The 12,860-nt window shown below is 39.7% G+C and overlaps 1 protein-coding gene across 11 annotated transcripts in view; it reads right to left on the reverse strand.

Moving 5' to 3' along the window:
* The window catches only part of SGMS1 (sphingomyelin synthase 1), a 314,162-nt gene that overhangs the window by 97,450 nt on the left and 203,852 nt on the right, over positions 1 to 12,860 (reverse strand). The window contains exon 1 of one of the 11 annotated variants that reach the window (XM_008965090.3): positions 10,278 to 10,687. The exons of the other annotated variants lie outside the window; for them this stretch is intronic. The gene's annotated coding sequence lies outside the window, so the exon portion shown is untranslated. Of the gene's footprint in view, positions 1 to 10,277; positions 10,688 to 12,860 lie in introns of those variants that run through there. 11 annotated transcript variants of the gene reach the window in all.

Consider the following 12,860-nt stretch of genomic DNA (forward strand, 5'->3'; position numbering starts at 1 on the left):
AAAGTTGAAAACTAAAATAATATACCTTTGTTTGGCCTAAAAGAGCCAGTTAAACCCCTGAAATATTTTGATTTATAGAGGACTTGCTTGAAAATGGATCCAGCGCCTTAATATCTATTTTTTTTTAAGGCTGAACTTTTGGCTGAATCATTTTCCCTAAATTTGTATCTAAATATCAAAAAATTCATTAAAAAAAAGCTTCCTTTAGACAGTGTATATAGCACAGTGCTGTCCAGTAGAGCTTTCTGAGATGATGGAATGGTTCTGTATCTGTTCTACATAATATGATAGCCACTAACCACATATGTAGCTATTGAGCACTTGAAATGTGTTAGGTCCAACTAAGATTATTAATTTAAATATTCGCATGTGGCTAGTGCCTATTGTATTGGACATCAAAGGTCTGGCATATGGTCCTCTGTAATCTGAGGAAGGCCTTCTGCTGCTGGTGGTGTTCTTGTATGCTTTGGCAGGGAACAAGTAGGTATAGAGAAAAGCAACATAGAAATACTAGCCCTTTTATTCATTCTAGTCACAGTTTAAAAACATTATAACTGGCAGGTGCAGTGGCTCATGCCTGTAATCCCAATACTCTGGGAGGCAAAGGTAGAAGGAACGATTGAGCCCAGAGACCAGCCTGGGCAATATACTGAGACCTCATCTCTTAAAAAAAAACAAAAAACAAAAAAAAAACAACTTTTTTTTAATTAGCGAGGCTCCTGGCTAACACGGTGAAACCCCATCTCTACTAAAAATACAAAAAATTAGCTGGGTGTGGTGGCACGCACCTGTAGTCCCAGCTACTCAGGAGGCTGAGGCAGGAGAATCGCTTGAACCTGGGAGGCGGAGGTTGCAGTGAGCTGAGATCACACCACTGTACTTCAGCCTGGGTGACAGAGTGAGACTCCATTTCAAAAAAAAATAGCAGGGCATGGTGGTGCATGCCTGTAGTCCCAGCTACTGGGGTGCGTCTCAAGTATCCCAGCTATTGGGTGGGAGGGGCAGTTGAGGTAGGAGAATCATTTGAGCTTGGGAGTTCATGCTGCAGTAAGCCATGATTGTACCATCGCACTCCAGCATGGCTGACAGAGCGAGACTCTATCTCAAAACAAAACAAAACAAAAAAAGATTATAACAACCCCTAGCCTGCCTGACCTCCCTCCCGCTACTGGCTACAAACATGGACATATAACTTACTCCGATAACTTAGTTAACAAATTCTTAGGGAATAAAATCCATTCATTTTATTCATATAGATTAGAGTCCAGACCCAGTAGTGAGAGGCATTCACTTTGGAAAAAGGTAATGTTAGAATTATTGCTTTGTTTTTCCTTTTCTTTTTATTTTATTGATACACAATATTTGCACATATTTATGGGGTACATGTGATAGTTTTTGCATGCATAGACTGTAATGATCAACTCAAAGTATTTGAGATATCCACGACCTCCAGTATTTATTATTTCCATGTGCTGGGAACATTTCAAGTCCTCTCACCTAGCTACATCAAAATATACAATACATTGTTGTTAACTATAGTCACCCTACTCTGCTATCAAACACAAAAACTTATTCTAACTGGATGTTTCTGTTTTTCCTATTCTTCAACCTCGCTGGATATAATCCCATTTATTCCCTGAACTGTTCCTGTCCATTCCATACTCTTTTTCCAAAAGGATTCCTCTACAGTCTTCCCAAGACCATATGGTTTTCATACAACATATCTCTATGTACCCTGGCACTACTGAAACTGTGACAGACATTCCCTTTGAAGTAGACTGTGATGACTAGTTTGTCAGTTACAAACATTTAATTTCATATCTCTGACCTTTACTTGGACATAATCAAAATAAATGACAACAGATTTCTCAATTCTCCTGAGAATTTCGCTCCTAAAAGTAAATGCTAAATATTAGCAATAGATAACTTCAGGAAACTCTTTCGATATATCAATGGGAATATAAGAATATAAAGAGGACAATTATATAGGAACAGATAACGTCAGGAAACTCTTTCAATATCTCAACGGGAATATAAGAATATAAAAAGGACAATTATATAGGAAAGTACCACAGGCTCTGGAACCCAAAATGCCTAAGAAACTATATACAGCCTATTATCCTGAGAACCAAATGAAAGTATATTTCATAAGTCTACAAGAATTTTAACAATATAAAATCACACTGAAAAATTCTGTGAAATTTTGTCTATGAACTGCTTTGGGTGAAAATTTCTGTAGTTGTTTAGTAATCTGTGCAATTTAAATGAGAATTATAGGACACACTAACTAGCAAAGTAGGAATTAGTTTACCTTGTAATTTTAACAATGTACTCTAGTTTCTTTCACTCGTTTACATGAGTCACTCACAGAACAGAACATCACATTTCCCACATGAATAAGCACTCAATGACATTCATTTTTCTTCTCAACATTTTCTAAATTGCAATAAAAAAGATAATATTATGATGGTCATGACACTCTTGTGTTGCAAGTCAGATAGGAAAGGGCATTCAAGGTGAAGACAAGCAAACCTGGGGAAGCCAGCTGGTCCTTAGAGTGCAGTGTTATCTGGGGAGACTCACATAGTCCAAGGCTGTCCTTTAGTCTTGCAAATTTATAAATACAATGATCAGAAAAGCATTCATACTGACCACACTTGTGGTGACATTAAAGTAAAAACTCCAGCTGAATACCTTATTGTGAGAATGTAAACCATCAGGTGGGTTGTTTGCTGGCATGTCTGATGGCAGATCTCTGAAAAGCATAGTTACGTGAAGTGGCCAAATTACCATGAGAAGGATGCATAGTGGGCATGGAACAAAAATATGTTCTGTGTCTTCCTGTGTGGCCTGACACTGTGCACTGTGAGGTTAAGAAGGACTCAGCGGTATTCACCGATGAGGGCAAGACCAATCTCTAGTTCAGATTTGGAACTTAGGCAGATTTCAAAAGCCCTCAGACAGCCCCACCATAGGGGAAGACCCATATGGAGACCTGGTAATGCCGCCCTAGGGGTAAGACACCTTCTCTGTAGCTAGGCCAAGTTGGCCTCTCAAATTCAGTCTCCCATCCCAGTCTTCAAGTTCTACTTCTCTAAATTCCTCTTCAGACAATTTCCCTCTCAGAATAACATGTTAGTTCCTTTAATCAAGTTATAGTTCTATAACCAAGTTATAGTCTCTTGTTGCATGTTTGCTGTGATACATTCATTATAGGTTAGTTTAAAAATTTCTTTTGGAGTCAGGTCTTTCTTTCCAAATTGAGAAGAGGGAAAGGTATATATAGTACATATACTATTACCTGAGGGCCCTCATATATAGTATATACACCATACTCATGGTAGAAGCCAATAATTCCAGTGAAATGAAAGCTTTGGAATTTCAAGGAAGAAGGAGGGACCTCTCGAAAAAACAAATGAATAAACCTATAACCACACTCTGTATTTAAAGAATTCATTGAATGCCAAGCTTAAACTCTTTAAAAAATACAAGCTAATAGACCTATGGCGTGGATAATGAGGCATATTGTTCCACTCCACCTTGACTTAAATCTGTTTGTTCCTTTATGTCTAGGACATGTTTGAGCCTTTTGGTGAGACCCTTGCTTCAAAAGGGGGGAAAAAAACAATTCTATTTTTACATCTATTAACTCAGCACAAGTCTAGAACTTGGGATTTTGGTACCAATTACTGCAAAATTACAAGTTGATGCCCAGGAGCCTCGTAAATACACAATCAGCTTTCAAACATTTTCAGCAACACTTCCTGCAGTGCGTGGTAATTTCTAGTCTCATCCATATCTGAGAAATCAGTGACAGAATGCACCTAAAGTGGATAAATTGTTTTATGGGGTCTCAAGAATTGTGGTCACTGGTTCCACCTGAAATTTTAAACTGCCTAGTCTTTCTTTTAGTTTATTTATTATCAGCTTGACTTTCAGTTTGGTTTGAGTATCAAACTCTCAGCTTCTGACCCCATAGAACTATGCAATTTTGTATCACCAGTTCAGGATTCTCTGTTAGGATCACCAGGTTTCTTTGCCAATACTGCTTACCCAGCAACTCAGGGGCGGCTTGAGGCTTGAGGCCATCAGAGTCTGGAACACCACCGTCTACTTCTGTATGATAAGGAAAGTTAAGTAAACTTGAAAGTTAGCTTAATGAAGGCCTCTAAGCACTAGCAGGGCTTAGTCTATGTTAGTAATTTCTGAGAAGTATGTTTTCATCTGTGCGCCAGTCACATTTCACATGCCCCTTATGCTGGAACTGCTGTGCTCCCCTTGGGCAGCCACCACCTGAGAGGGATGAGCTGGCTGTGAATTGTCCCAATGATGTGAGGGGACAGATTTCCTTCCAGATACCCAGAGAGAGGCAAGCTGCTGGGGGCAGAGGGTACTAACACTCACTCCACTAGAGGATTCAAGTCACATGTTTATGTGAGGTTTACACAATTCAATGCAATAGGGACACTGAGAAAGAAAATCAAGACCACTTTTCAAAAAAATTCCTAACTTCAATTCTCCAACCTGAAAAAGTGCCTTTTCCTAAGCCATGGAACTTTTCATTGCTGGACCTCTTATTGCCATCTCCCTGGAAAATTAACAGAAATGCAAAACAGTCTGCCTTTATAAGGCAGACAACAGACGGATTGTGAATACTCTGAAATCTTCCCATCCAACCCCTATCACCTACGAAAATTCACACCATTAAGTCAAATACATACAATGCCAATTGCTCTTATGGATAAGCTACACACTGCTATAGCTTGCTTGATACACAAGTGGAAGTGACAGAAAGGGTGATCACATGAAAGCTTTATCTTTTCAGGCAAGGCTGAGAGGGTATGAGAAATCACTAAGATGACAAAATTGACACATTTGCACATACATTTGCTAGGTGTGCTGCTTACACCTTAAGGCATGGAAAAACATATTTAAGAGACATAATATCGAGTAAGATTAAAAAATAGAATTACACTGCTTAAGAACAAACATTACATGTTTTTATAGTGGAATAATTCACAAATGCAGAAGTTATATTATTGGCTAATTCCAGACTGATAAGAAATAGATGACTCTTGTTTTCCATGCAACTTATGCCTCCCTCTAATAAGTGCTTCTCACTTTAGTGCATATTCTTCATTCCCTACAAGGCCAAAGTGATATCTGTAAAGACATTTACTTCTCCTAAGATTTATCACCTTTGGAAAATAGGAGCCCTTTTATTTTTAATATTTTAACTATTAAAAAATCTAACTTCCTTATATATCCTCCTTCCAAATCTTACATTTTAAAAAGCATCAGTCAATTCTATTAACCTGGAAAATGTAAATTTGAAAAAAAAAGTTATCTCTTGTGACTGTGCCTAAGGACTGTGCTACATAATTTACATGTATATCTTGTTTATTCCTCTAAGCCCTATGAAATAGAGATTTGGTTTTCACAGATAAAGAAACTTGCCCCAAATCACACAGCAAGTTAAACTGGCAGGGCTGAGATTCCAGCAAAGGTGTATCTGACTCTCAAACCACTATAATATATTCCTCCAGGAAACAAAGCAAATATTTCACCGTGCTGCTGATGATAAAATGTGTACACTGTATACACTTGCAGATTTCAGCATACATTAACTCTCAAAGGCCTTTTATAAACATACTGTTAAAGCTACTTGGTGATTTCGTTAAAGCAAAGATTGGCATTCAAATGTCACAAACAGAAATACATACATTGAACTTGTAAGCCAGGATTTCTCGACCATAACACTACTGACATTTTGGACAGGATAACTCTTTGCTGTGGGGCCTCTGTCCTGTGCACTGTAGGATGTTTAGCAGTATCCATGGCAGTATCCACTAAGTGCCACTAGCACACCTCCCCAACCCCAGCTGTGACAATCAAAAACGTGTCCAAATATACCAAATTTTCCCTGGGGGTTTAAAATTGCACCCTGCAGAGAACCATTGAGTTAAGCTAATCACCCAAGATCATAACAACTGGTTAAAGACTGTACTGATCTGATTTGGACTGGAGATAAGAAAGAGGTCTCCTAAAACCTAGTTTAGTGAAGATTTCTCATACACCAAACTATAGCTCCTTAACAGAAAGCCCTTATTAAACTGGACAAAATGTACAGACTTCAAAATGTGACCATCTCTCTTTTACCACATTGGTAATAGTAAATAAATATAAAGTATCATTTCTCAGCTTAAAAGTTTTTAATTTTTAATTTTTTTTTTCTGTGGACCTCATCTGATTGAAAGTCTCTAAGCTTTTACACTAAGGTGAAGACGCCTATTGTTTTTGGACCACTGTTCAAATAACAGTTACTAGACACTCTCCAAAACCTAATTACAGCCAGGCACAGTGGTTCACACCTGTCATCCCAGCACTTTGAGAGGCTGAGGTAGAAGCATTGCTTGAGTCCACAAGTTTGAGTTCGAGACCAACCTAGGCAACACAGTGAGACCTTGTCTCTGCAAAATATTAAAAAATTAGCCAGGCATGGTGGCACACCTGTAGTCTCAGCTACTCAGCAGGCTGAGGTGGGAAGACCGCTTGAGGTTGCAGTGAGTCGAGATCATGATGCTGCACTCCAGCCTGGGCAACAGAGCAAGACTCTGCCTGAAAAAACAACAACTAACCTATTTACCACATTCTGGATATGTGTTTAAACACAAACCCAGAAATGTGCATAATATTGCCTGAAGTAGTAGTAGTGACAGTAGTTAACAGCAGCAACAACAGAAGACTAGGATCTAATATATACAATTTACTATCCGATTCTGCTTTAAGAACTTTACATGGATTATATAATTTAATCCTTCAACATCTTCAACAGCCCTCTAAGGTAGGTATTATTACTATTATTTGTATTTTATGAATGAAGAAATAGAGGCATAAAGAACTCAAATAACTTGCCCAGGGTCTGGCTTTGGAGTCTCTATTCGTAACCACTATCTACAGTGCTTCAAAGAACGACGCAATTATCATCTCCTTGGTTCCAAATCCTCTATCTCTTGTACTGTGTGAAGTTTTTCCCACCAGCTGTACCATATGCCTTTGTCAAGCGACACTATCGACACCTTGCTCAAGTCTGACATTACGCCACTGATCATCCCTCTTTGGGTAAAAGACCTAAACTCATTCATCTATACCGCTATCCAATTCATATTTTTCCATCTTGAGTAAAGAACACACGTAGCACGTTATTAAATGCTCTGATGCGGGCGCCCGTAGTCCCAGCTATTCAGGAGGCTGAGGCAGGAGAATGGCGTCAACCCGGGAGGCGGAGCTTGCAGTGAGCTGAGATCGCGCCACTGCACTCCAGCCTGGGTGACAGAGCGAGACTCCGTCTCAAAACATAACAAAACGAAATGTTCTGATGAAGCAGACATTGCATATCTATGGCAATGCCCTGATATACTTGTCCAGTAACATTATTAAAAAACAAATGAGGTTAATTGGACATGAATAATTCTTAGGAAACATAGGCTACATACTGATCATCACTTTTATTTTTGTAAGTGATTCTGACCAATCTTTTAAAAAATGTGATCTACAATTCTGCTAGACACCAACGTAAGTTATGAAACTAAAGTTTTCAGAATTTACCATTTCCCCATTTTTGAAAATGGACTCTGTGGCATGCTTCCCCCTCTCCATGACTTTTCCAAGATTACTCCCAAGTGGTTTTATCATCACACTGGCATGTTCTTTCAACATGCTCAAGAATTCAGGTCACTTAAAGCAGTTAGGATTTAGAGTGGCTTAAGGAAGTGGGTAGGTGTTCTGTGTCAACTAGATGGTGCAGGTGATGATGTGGGGCTGTGAGCAATGCCTAGTCCTGGAATATTTCATGGTATTTCATGGTCTTCGATGAAGGTGGCATTATTCTCTTGTATGATGATATGCCCACAGATGGACTCTCTCAGAAATGGATGCTCTGATCAGACACGCTGAGACTTTCTCACCTCCACATAACTCGTTTTAGCTCTCACAGAGTGTGCCTTTCATGAACTCACCATTCTTAAAACAGGTTCAACGCTAATCTAGGTGCTAACGTAAATTTAAAAATATTTCACTTAGCATATAAAATACTGCAGGTATGCACTCACAAACAGGGGATTCAACTAGAGAAAGCCTGAATAGCACTTGTGACACGCCAGAGGAAAATGCACACCCTGAATTAAAAGGTCTTCAGAAAAAAAGCAGAAGAAAGTTACCGGAGTTCAGCAACACTAAGGTGGCCATGTGCATTAACGAGCTCATTAAGAGGAGGGCTTTCTCAGTTAATATTTGAAAGCCGTAGCCTTCTAGAGTAAATGCATAATTCCTTGAACTTCGATAATTTGGCGCTGGGACAATGAGGCACTTTTAAATCACTTAAAAATCTGCTTTGAACCAAGAACCTCCTCTGGATCATTTTAAACAGAAAAATCAACACCATTTTAGGAGCAATTGTAGCCACATAGGAAAAATAACCAACCTTAAATGCTAACTTCCAACATAAACTAAATTAACTAGCTGTGAAATTTGGAGCAGGTAATATAACCTTACTGAGCCTGTTCTTCAACTATAAAACAGAGTCAAAAATACCTCCACCTCTTAGGACTATTGTGAAAACTAAATGAAGTAATGTATACAAAGCATCTCAGTGCCTGATAAAGGAGATCCTTAAATATTCAGCTTTTATACAACTATTAGGTGAAACTAATAAAATTCCAAATTTAATTATCTCTTTGGATTTGAGGCATCTTAGAGATATAATAAAATATTATCCCATTCTCACCACCTGAGGGGGCTTTTCCAACTGTCTCGGTGACTTGAGAACCGTGGGCTTAGGCCATTTCTCCCAAGTTTACAGGCTATTTCTCAAAGAGGATTCTACACCGTTACCTTTTACACAGAGCCATTTGATCAGTTCAACTCGGAGCAAAAGGGCTTAACAATTAACCTATGAGCTTGAAAACAGTGTTACTAGGAGCTCATAGGGTAACTTAAAGTTTCTAACAAATTATTTTAATTATTCCATTTAGAAGTGGTTTCTTTCTAGGGAAGTTTCCTTTATAGAACTAAAAAAAAAAAAAGCCAGCTGCGAAGAATTTTCTTTCTCTCGCTAAAAAAAGCCAGCTGCAAAGAATTTTCTTCCTCTCTCCATGACAGTCTATCTTTTAACTTCATCACAGTCTCTATCTTCATAAATGCATGTGTAATGATGCTATTCATTACTTGCTCATTCATATTCATAACTTCATAATTCAGTTTACAAGTCTTCCCACCATCCTTTATGTTACTGGGACGTCTTTAACCTGTCTTTCCTGTACACAGTCAGTGTTTCTGATCATGATAACTTCCCTGTTGCATTGTGTATATCCTCAGTCGTCACAGGATTCCACTTTCCCTGTCCCCTACCTCCCCAAACTCTTGCAAGAAAATAAGTTACTTGGCATCATACAACTGCACTAATTTCTTATGTAGAAAAGCGGGTTTTTTAAGTGGCTCACTGGACTTATTTCTACATAAATTTAAAAGCGGTAACTCAATTGGATAAAAATGTTATGATAAATATTTGTAGCATTCAGGGTAACAGAATTTAGGTCTCCAGATTTCCTATTTTGGTACAACTACACAAAGCAAACACAAATAGAAAATAAAATAAAATAAAATAAATGTCATGCATTCTTCTCCATGTATTTATTGACAAATTCCACAAGAGCGATTACCTGGCCACACTGAATAGAAAGCACAGTTATGGAGTAAATACGCTCAGTCCAAAACATAGGGGCACGTGCATCCTTGTGGCACTTAGTACCAAGCTCATTCACAAGCCAGCTCCAACCAACCAAAGGAGTTGCCAAAAGGGCTGTTTCGTACAGGGACTGGAGTTTGAGAAAGTGAGTACTTCCCCAAAACTTAATAACCAATCTGTAGACACAATCCCATTCTCTCAAAAACTGCCATTAGGAAGACTTGATAACCCCAAACAGAAACCACCCCCTACCCTTGGTTCTCACACCACGGCAGTTAGCATCACGCAATATAAAGAGCATTTGTTGACTGATCCTACCCATATCCTGACCCACTGCTTCAGCAACTGCACTGAACCTTCTCAGGTGTAAATAGCTAGTGCCTATTTGATCATTAAAGCAGGATGCAGGAAAAATAAAGATTTCCCTTTACTTCGCCGTAGTAGAATTGGCACTGATTGCGGTATTTTAATCGGTTCACACCGTCTGTTAGTGTATTCTAATGAACCACAGCATCTCCGGAGCAACACTTACGGTCTCTCGTCCCCGGAGGCAGTGTCTCCTGGAAAGTTCCTGGGGCACCAAGTTTGCGCGCGGCTCCTCGCGCTCAGGGTGCGCGCAGCCAGCCCCGGCGCGGGCGGAAAGGCGAGCGCGCTGAGCGGCGCGCAGACCCCGGGCGCGGCTCTTGCTGGGCGCCCGCGCCTTGATCGGTCCCGGCGGTCCCGTTCCCCTGCTTGCCCGGCCCTGGTGCTAGGACAGCGGCGCTGCGGAGCCCGGCGTCTGGATCTGGCGGGCGGCCGGATGCGCCGATCCTCTCCCGGGGGTCAACTGCGAGCTAGACGCCCAGCCGGACCTCAGAGGCTCCAAGAGCGGGGTTGGCGGGTGTGGCCCGGCAGCAGAGGGTTTTTGGAATGCAGGGTGTGGCCCTCTACCACGGCAAAAAAGAAATGAGTCAGCCCGTTCAGTCCTAACCAATAAGCATGTTCAGTGTCGGTTAAGGCGGAACTTTCCTTTCTTGATTTATACCAAGCTTAGAAGCCGTTCACAGCCTTTTCTTTACGCCTTTGACAACTTCGACACAACTTCTAGAAAAGGGTAGGTTGCCTTTGAAAACGCTTGGGAAACAAGGATTAATCTTACGAAAGATACTTCAGTGGATGTACATTAGTTTCGATTAGTAAAAGTTTTTGAGTTAGGCAGAGATATTGGGTGCAAAGAGGTGGGACCTGGTATCAAAGCAGATTTGGATCAGACCTCTGACACTGTGTGGCCTTGAGTAAGTTAATTATCATCAATGAGGGGGCTAAAATGCCCACCTAACAGTTTACAGATTACAACAGTCCCCCCATATGCAGTTTCTTTTTCTGCTGTGTCCGTTACCCCGCCCCTTCAGTTGCAGTCTGAAAATATTAAATGGAAAATTCTAGAAATAAGCAATGCATAAATTTTAAATTTCATGTCATTCTGAGATTGTTAAAATTGTTATATTTTATTATTAGTTACTGTTAATCTCTTACTGTGCCTAATTTATAAGTTAAACTTCACCATAGGTATGTATAGGAAAAATCATAGTATATATAGGGTTCAGGACCATCGAGATTTCAGGCATCCACTGGGGGCTTTGGAACATACATACCATCTGAAGATAAGGGGGGAACTACTGATTATGTAACAATGCATGCAAAGCATTTACCACAGTGCTGGACAAAGAGTAGGCACTCAAAAAATGCTGTCTTGTCCCTCTGAGTCCTGAATCCGAATCTCCAAAATTGTAAACAAACTGGCTCATAATTTTCAAAAATTCTTTCCTATGTTAAATATCTAAAGAATTTTAGAGCTGAAATAGTTCTCTGGTATTCCCTGGTCTGAGTCCCTCATTTAAGTGGTGAGAAACTTAAGAAGCTTTAGGTTCAGGATTCTTGAATTTGGTATTCTTACTATACAATAGAAAGTTTATTGGTAGCAAATAAGGCTTAAAATTGGAATGATTTCATTTAGGTCACAGGTAAACCTACTTTTAAAAAAGTAAGAGTGATTTGTGGAAATATTCCATCTGAGTCACTGTGCCCTAAACATTATTTTGTAATAAAAATACTTAAAAGAAACTTTATTTGGGAATTGGCAAATTACAGGGGGCTACAGAAGTGCTAATTCCTGAGGGCCCATTAAGAAATGAGTTGATTGCTATTGCCAAAAGAGAATTTCTAGATGGGAAGAAAAAAATGTTAAGTTACAAATTAAACGTTCTTTGCTTTGGAGATCTCCTGAGCAAAGATCTCTTTGGAGATCTTTCTCATACATGTTTAGAGTCATTCCACAGGCCAAGGTTTCTTGAAAATACTCATTAGCCAAAGATAAGATCTAAAGTGAGATCAGCAAAATGCTGTTCTTTTCTCCAAAGCAGCACGGGAGAGTGGAAAGAACACTGCACAAAAAGCCAAGAGCTCCCTTCCTAGTCTCAGCTCTGCCAGTAAGTGACAGGGTGAACTGACTGCTTCATCTCTCTCTGAGGATCTCTAAGAGTGTTTCCAGTTGGAAACCAAACTATGGTCAAAAGAGCAGAAGCAAGATCGGCCTATAGCCTCACATTTATCCTTAGCAACAGGTACTTAAGTTGGGCCTGTCTCCTAGATGATGAAGCTGTCAAATCTCTCTTGACTCTCATATTTCTCATAAAGGTAATCTTACTCTCCTAGACACTTCAAGTTAAATTCTGGAATCATCTGAGCTCCCTCTTTTCTCTCTTAATGGTTCACTACCAATAGGCGTAACATGAAGGCTTCTTTCATATCTGGACCATTTTCTCCATTCCTGGTTCAGGCATTCGTCCCCTCTGCCTGAGTCACTGAGGTTGAGTGTCTTCTAGCCACTGTTCCAGCAGGCGGGCCCCTCCCTCTATGCCTCTCAACACATCATCATCATCATCACATGACAAATGTCAAAGTCGAGCATGCCATCATGTCATAAACCTTTTCCTCTCAGTCAATTAAATAATTTTATAGTAGAGATCAAAAGGAACACAATTTGCTTTACGGGCAGCTTTCCTCAAACATTCATGTAAATTAATGTGTATTTTTAAGAGCACTGATATTTTATATTTATGTAATTGTTACAATG

Source organism: Pan paniscus, chromosome 8 (genome assembly GCF_029289425.2).
Source record: "Pan paniscus chromosome 8, NHGRI_mPanPan1-v2.0_pri, whole genome shotgun sequence".
Lineage (NCBI taxonomy): Eukaryota > Metazoa > Chordata > Mammalia > Primates > Hominidae > Pan > Pan paniscus.